The sequence below is a fragment of the Cynoglossus semilaevis genome, chromosome Z (genome assembly GCF_000523025.1).
Source record: "Cynoglossus semilaevis isolate Cse_v1.0 chromosome Z, Cse_v1.0, whole genome shotgun sequence".
Taxonomy (NCBI): domain Eukaryota; kingdom Metazoa; phylum Chordata; class Actinopteri; order Pleuronectiformes; family Cynoglossidae; genus Cynoglossus; species Cynoglossus semilaevis.
Genome location: NC_024328.1, coordinates 18,768,492 through 18,775,366, shown reverse-complemented (window position 1 = coordinate 18,775,366; position 6,875 = coordinate 18,768,492). Strand labels below are relative to the sequence as shown.

The following is a 6,875-nucleotide window of genomic DNA, read 5'->3' as shown; positions in this document are numbered from 1 at the left end:
TAGAAAAGGCATATGACAAAGTGCCAAGGGAGGTTTTCTTTTTTGTGGTTTTCTATGAGGAAGTCAGGAGTGGCAGAGAGGTATAGGTAGAGGTTAGATTGGTGCAGGACATGTATGAGAATAGTACAACAGTAGTGAGGTGTGCTGTTGGAAGGACAGAAGACTTCAAGGTGGAGGTGGGACTACATCAAGGATCAGCCCTGAATCCCTTCTTGTTTCCTGTGGTGATGGACAGATTGCATAGTCTCCATGGACTATGTTGTTTGCAGATGACATTGTGATCTGTAGTGAGAGTAGACAGCAGCTAGAAGAGAACCTAGAGAGGTGTAGGTTTGCACTAGAAAGAAGAGGAATGAAGGTCTGTCGTAGCAAGACAGAGTACATGTGTGTAAACGAACGGCAGAACAGTGAAATAGTGAGGTTACAAGGAGCAGAGGTGGTGAAGGTGCAGGAGTTTAGGTACTTAGGATCAACTGTTCAGAGCAGAGGAGACTGTGGAAGAGAGGTGAAGAATAGAGTACAGGCAGGATGGAACAGCTGGAGAAAAGTGTCAGGAGTGATCTGTGACAGAAGAGTGTCAGCTAAGGTGAAGGGAAAGGTTTACAGGACGGTGGTGAGACCAGCCATGATGTATGGTTTAGAGACGGTAGCAATAGGCAGAAGACAGGAGGTGGAGCTGGAGGTGGCAGAGTTAAAGATGCTAAGATTCTTTCTAGGAGTGACAAGAATGGACAGGATCAGGAATGAGGTCATTAGAGGGACAATACAGACAGGAAGGGTTGGAGAAAAAGCAAGATTGAGATGGTTTGGACATGTGCAGAGGAGGGACAGCGGATACATTAGTAGAAGAATGTTAGAGAGACAAAGAGGAAGACCAAAGAGGAGATATATGGATGCAGTGAGAGAGGGCATGCAGATAGTTGGAGTCAAAGTAGAAGTGGCAGAGAACAGGGTAAAATGGAAAACGTTGATTCGCTGTGGCAACCCCTGAAAAAAGGGACAAAGCCGAAAGGGAAATACGTCATGTACACAAGTTTACAAGACGAATTACTTTAGTTCATATTAGTCAATGGCTATATGTCCATAATGTCTATATAAATAGTTTTTAGGTAAACAACGATATAATTACAGATTCAAATCACAACAAAGTAGAAGGTCTTGTTCAATAAACGGGATACTGTTTAAAACGGATCGGTAAACAGTTACTAACAGAGGTTGGTTGACACTTACTCGTAGTTTGTAACAGGGCTGAATAGTTGTAATTGTATAAACAAATGTTGGACAGGACAGGAAATAAAATCCGTACAACGTTTGCTCAGCTCTTTCCTGGCAGAACTTCCGTATTTTTCTTTTTACTATTCTTCTGATGAGTTTAATGGTGGAGAAAAAGCTGAAAGGTGCAACACCACCCTCTATTGAACTAAACTGAGAATACAACTATTTCTACTATTACCTGCCAATAACCTACTGAAGCTTGTCCTACCACCGTTATAAGTGTTTGTACAGCTACTTCAGTGAGCACTACAAAGACAAAAGCTCTACTGTTATGTAACCGGTGTAGCCTCTGCGTTGTGTATTAAAAAAAGCTGTCGTGCTGCTGTCACCAACGCCTTTATTGATCTGACGGAATTCACATAGAACAAAATTAATTTTCCTCCAGGACACCACCTGAGCCCCTCTCCCACAAAATCCGAAGAAAGAGGGAGAGGTTGGGCATGACTGACTTTTTATATAAAAAATATATACGTCAAGTTTCCGCCCAGGGAAGAACAGCCCACTTCCGTCAGGTAGAAATAAAACAATTTTGTGGAATTACAACTACATAACTATTAACCTCTGTTACAGCTATTTTCAGCTACAACAACTACCACTGTCACTAAAACATATAATAACAATAACTTATACTAGTACTGCTAGTACTGCTACACATAATTGATACCTACTTCTGTTGTTATTTCTTCTACTACTTTTGATGCTGGCTACCCAGTCAAACGCTCTACACCAGGGGTGCCGGGGGGGCCACCTGCGCCCGGGGGGGCAGTTTTTATTGGCCCGCAAAAAGTTCTGAAAATATAATTGAATATGGCCCGCACATGGCGCTTGAGCTCAAGTCTGTTGCACTTCTCAGTTTCAACACTAGATGGAGCCAGTCAGAAAAGGTGCTTCTTCACTAAACACAATTAAGCAAAGAAAAACAATTAACACCAGTCCCCAAAATGGCAGCACCGAAGAAACGCAAGATAGCGAGTGAGTGCAGAAGATTTCAAACACGGTGGGAAAATGAATATTTTTTCAAAGAGATCAACGGAAAGTGTGTCTGTTTGATTTGCCATGAAGATGTTGCCGTGATGAAGGCTGAAGGATGAAGGATGTGTCCGTCGACATCATTGACTACACCGACATGGTTGATTCGGTTAGAGCAGGGGTGTCCAAACTACGGCAGTTTTTATTGGCCCACAAAAAGTTCTGAAAATATAATTGAATATGGCCCGCACATGGCGCTTGAGCTCAAGTCTGTTGCACTTCTCAGTTTCAACACTAGATGGAGCCAGTCAGAAAAGGTGCTTCTTCACTAAACACAATTAAGCAAAGAAAAACAATTAACACCAGTCCCCAAAATGGCAGCACCGAAGAAACGCAAGATAGCGAGTGAGTGCAGAAGATTTCAAACACGGTGGGAAAATGAATATTTTTTCAAAGAGATCAACGGAAAGTGTGTCTGTTTGATTTGCCATGAAGATGTTGCCGTGATGAAGGATTATAATGTCCGTCGGCACTATGAGACGAAGCATCAGAGCTACGCATCATACACAGGTGCCGAACGAGCACAGAAATTCCAGCAAATGGCAGCTAGTCTGCAAGTTCAACAGCAGTTTTTTTTTCGTTCTAACAAAACACAGGAAAACGCCACGACAGCAAGTTATGAAGTCGCTAAACTCATTGCCCAGCATGGCAAACCGTTCTCAGATGGTGATTTTATAAAACAGTGCCTTATTAAAGTGACAAAAGTAATGTGCCCAGAAAAAGTGCAGGATTTCAACAACGTCAGCTTATCCAGAAATACAGTGGTGCGGAGAATCGAGGACTTATCAGCTAACGTGAAACTTCAGCTTAGAGACAAAGCTTGCGCTTTTGATTTTTACTCCATAGCGTGCGATGAGAGCACAGACGCCACAGACACTGCACAGCTGTTAATTTTTTTGCGCGGAGTCGATGACAATTTTTGCTGTACGGAGGAGCTGCTCGATATGATGAGCCTAAAAGGCACAACGACGGGTGGAAATCTTTTTGACGCTGTGAAATGTTTAAAAAATATGTTCAAGATCATACACACATGTTTAAGATGTTGACAAAAATAAAGTTGTGTATAACATTTATATAACATTTATTGTTTAAAACCTTTTTTTGCCTCTAACAACAACAATAACAGTAATGATAATAATAATACCTTTGCTTATTTATCTGTTTTTAGCCCGCACCCAAAAAAGTTTGGACATCCCTGCTCTACACCATCATAGCAAACATAAAATGTCTAGATAGTCATATCATATTACATATCAAACTCAAATTCTTAATGCAGTACCATTCGTTACATTCTAAAATACTCATACACTCTCTCTAAATCCACCCAGCAAAACTAATTGTATTATGTTAAGGGGGTATCTTTTGTAAATAATAACAATTACAATAATCGTAACACTTTTATATAATTATATTTGAAAATATTCAGATAAAATATCAAGAAAGAATAAATAAAAGACAACGATTGCCACTCAAGTACATGTGACTTTCTTAGAACCTCGTGCTGTCAGCAGGACCTGATAACATTCATGTCACTCTGCCATCTCAACCCATTCAACTGTCTGGGCCAGATGATGGTAAATGGAGGTGTTGACCATCAAGTCAGTCAGCAAAAGGGGTTGGTGGGTGTTTTGATTTATACACATACCAAAAAAAAGAAACATTAAATATATCTGAGAATAATTGGTACAATTTATTTTCATATATAGAAGAGACTTTCTGGTATAGAATATACAAATGTTATCCAATAACTATTGTTTTTTTCCCCTTAATGCCATATTCATGTTTATATGTATACGTGGGTGTATGGGGATAGGTTTGTATATGTGTATATGTTTATGCACGTTGTTATTTTATTTCTCATATATAATATGATATGTACACAGTATCATGTTCATTAAAAAAAAACTAAAAATTCAAGAATCTAAATGAATTTGGTGTCTTTTGATTATTTCACATAAATGTGTTGAAATGTCATAGTTAAAGAAGTCTCAAATGACTTTCTTACATTATAACTGTGACTTGACTGTGACTTGACCCATATTAAAATGTTATTTGACAGTACACATGAAAAGAATAACAAGGCAGTTTAACAGCAGTGATATACATTTATATAAAGGATACATAACATAGCTTGATGACAGGTATGATTATTTAGTCCATTTGTACAAAGTATATGGACTAATCATTTTAAACGTTTGTACCTGTTCATTTGTATGCCATAATAAAACATGACCATGACCCAGTTGGTGCTTTTCTTATGATGACGCACCATTTTTATCACTACATTAGCAGTAAAGAGGAACCATTAAGTCTTTGTTCAGTAATGAGGTCAGACACTGCAGCCTCATTGAGCAGCAGAGTTAATATGTCACTGCACTTTATGATAGTAGTTCTTAAGAAAAACCAAAAAAAAAAAAAACAAACAAACAAGGAAATTACATTTTAGTTTAAATTGTATTCAATTTTTAACTGTATTCTAACATGTAATATTTAATATGCAAAGACAACTAAAACTTAGCAACTTAACACATCTGTGATAAACTGTTAAGATGTTGTAAATATATTTATTCAAATATTAACGATATATTCATTATATTAAATTTCCATATCAATTTATACTGTTTGTTTTTAAATGCTGTGCTAAAAGGAGAAGTACTGAAGAAAGGTGTGCATGCTGATGGTTTACATAACAGGATGGTGTATGGTACTGATGGCACTGACTGTTACGCTTGGAGATAGAGACAGGTCACAGAACCGGCCTGAACCAGTTTCTCTGCCCAAATAATGAGGAAAACAGAACATCAAAAAGGAAAAGAATCCAAAGTGTATTTCTTTGATCTAACCTGAGTTACTGAGCAGAATAGCTCAGCACATGTACAGCACATGTTTTCTATTGGTGGGGAATCTTTGTTTGAAGCAGTTTTTGCCAATCAGCGCTCAGAAGTGGTACGTGAACACCATATGGCTGTAAAGGGTTAAGCTACTGACCATTGATGTGTATGTGAAAAAACTGTATTTAAGCTCTGAGCACTGAGGAGTTCCTCAGTGCAGTTTTGAATGTAACCATTGTTCTGCTCTCCTTGCTTGCAAGTAAAACTTTTAAAATTTGAGATCTCATATTTGATTCTTTATTTGATCAGATCTTTATTTGATCTTTATTTGAATTCTTTGTGTGTTAGGAAACTGGGGTATGAACTAACAACATTTTTTACAGTCCTATCAAACAGAAAAAGTTTCCTGACATAACTTGGTCCTTCGAGCCGGATCGACAAAATCCAAGACATCATTGGAAAACCGGGAGGTCATCGCAAAAATCCATGCATGGTCTGAGACAACACCTCAGCATTGAAAGGCCGACTTGAGGCTTCGGTGGTTTCCATGGATCCAGCGGTGCTTGGTGACGTCGATCCCGCGATAAAGATTTACTGCACGCAGTGAAGTGAGTATAATACACGCAAAGTTTTGTGAATAGGTTGAAAAACCATGACGTCAAAAATAGAATAGTAGGTCCTGAAAAAGGTAATGGTGTCTGATGCGACCGTTCAGCCTTTCCTACTAAAACTAATAGTGTCTAATGTGAGGTCTGGGACCGTTTAGACGTAAATCTATTAGTGTCTGATGTGAGGTCAAGGACCGTTCAGACATTTTGCGAATAGGTTGAAAAGCCATGACTGAAGAAAGTCAAAAATAGAATTGTAGGTCCTGAAAAAACGTAATGGTGTCTGATGAGAGGTCAAAGACCGTTCAGACTTTCCTACTAAAACTAATAGTGTCTAATGTGAGGTTCAACATGCATTACATTTTCTTATAAAACTGTTAAGATGTTCTAAATACATTTATTCAATCTTTATAATATAGTTCAGACGTTTTGAGTGAATGAGAATTGTGTGAATGATTGTCTCCAAGAGAAATTAAACTGTATAAAGACAGTCTCGGAGACAATAAAAGTGTTTTAAGTGTATTTTTTGTTTTGTTTTGATTGTGGTCAAAATTGAGAAAGTTTTATTCACAGTACCTGCGGTGCGTTAGGTACCGTAGAAACTTGGTACAGTCGATGATCTCTGTGGGCGAGTGACTGATCGTTGACCACAATCTTTGTTGAAATATTGCTATTATTATAATATTATTATAATTATAATTAACAATATAGTTATTCATCATTATTATTAATATTGTTAAAATATGGGACAAACACAAGGCAAAGAATTAACTAAGAAGGAGCGTAAACATCTCCAACAAGTTCATAAACATCTCCAAAAAGACCATGGGGAAGATAAAGACGTAATGCAGTAAATATTGAAGGAATCGCCATTGTGTCTTGCAATACAATCGCCATTTTGAAATAAACGCTGCATAGTTAAAAATTTGGAAAAAGGCAAAAACAAAGACACTCCCACTAGGAGGAGGTTAGGGGGGTGCCTTCAGGGACGTAAACTATAGCCAAAGTAGCCTAGCAACTAGCAATTACCAATAAGCTGTAGGCCTAAATAGCATAGTTGCTAATAAAACTAAGGAAAGTAGTGGTATTGATTAGCACTACTTGATTAGCATAGATTAGCATAGCATAACTA

General features: G+C 38.0%; 1 protein-coding gene across 1 annotated transcript in view; it reads right to left on the bottom strand.

The window, feature by feature from the left end:
* The window catches only part of LOC103398225 (uncharacterized), a 6,175-nt gene extending 4,773 nt beyond the window's left edge, over positions 1-1,402 (bottom strand). Inside the window, exon 1 of the mRNA XM_008336758.3 lies at positions 1,231-1,402. The gene's annotated coding sequence lies outside the window, so the exon portion shown is untranslated. The remainder of the gene's footprint in view (positions 1-1,230) is intronic.
* Positions 1,403-6,875: the final 5,473 nt, after the last annotated feature.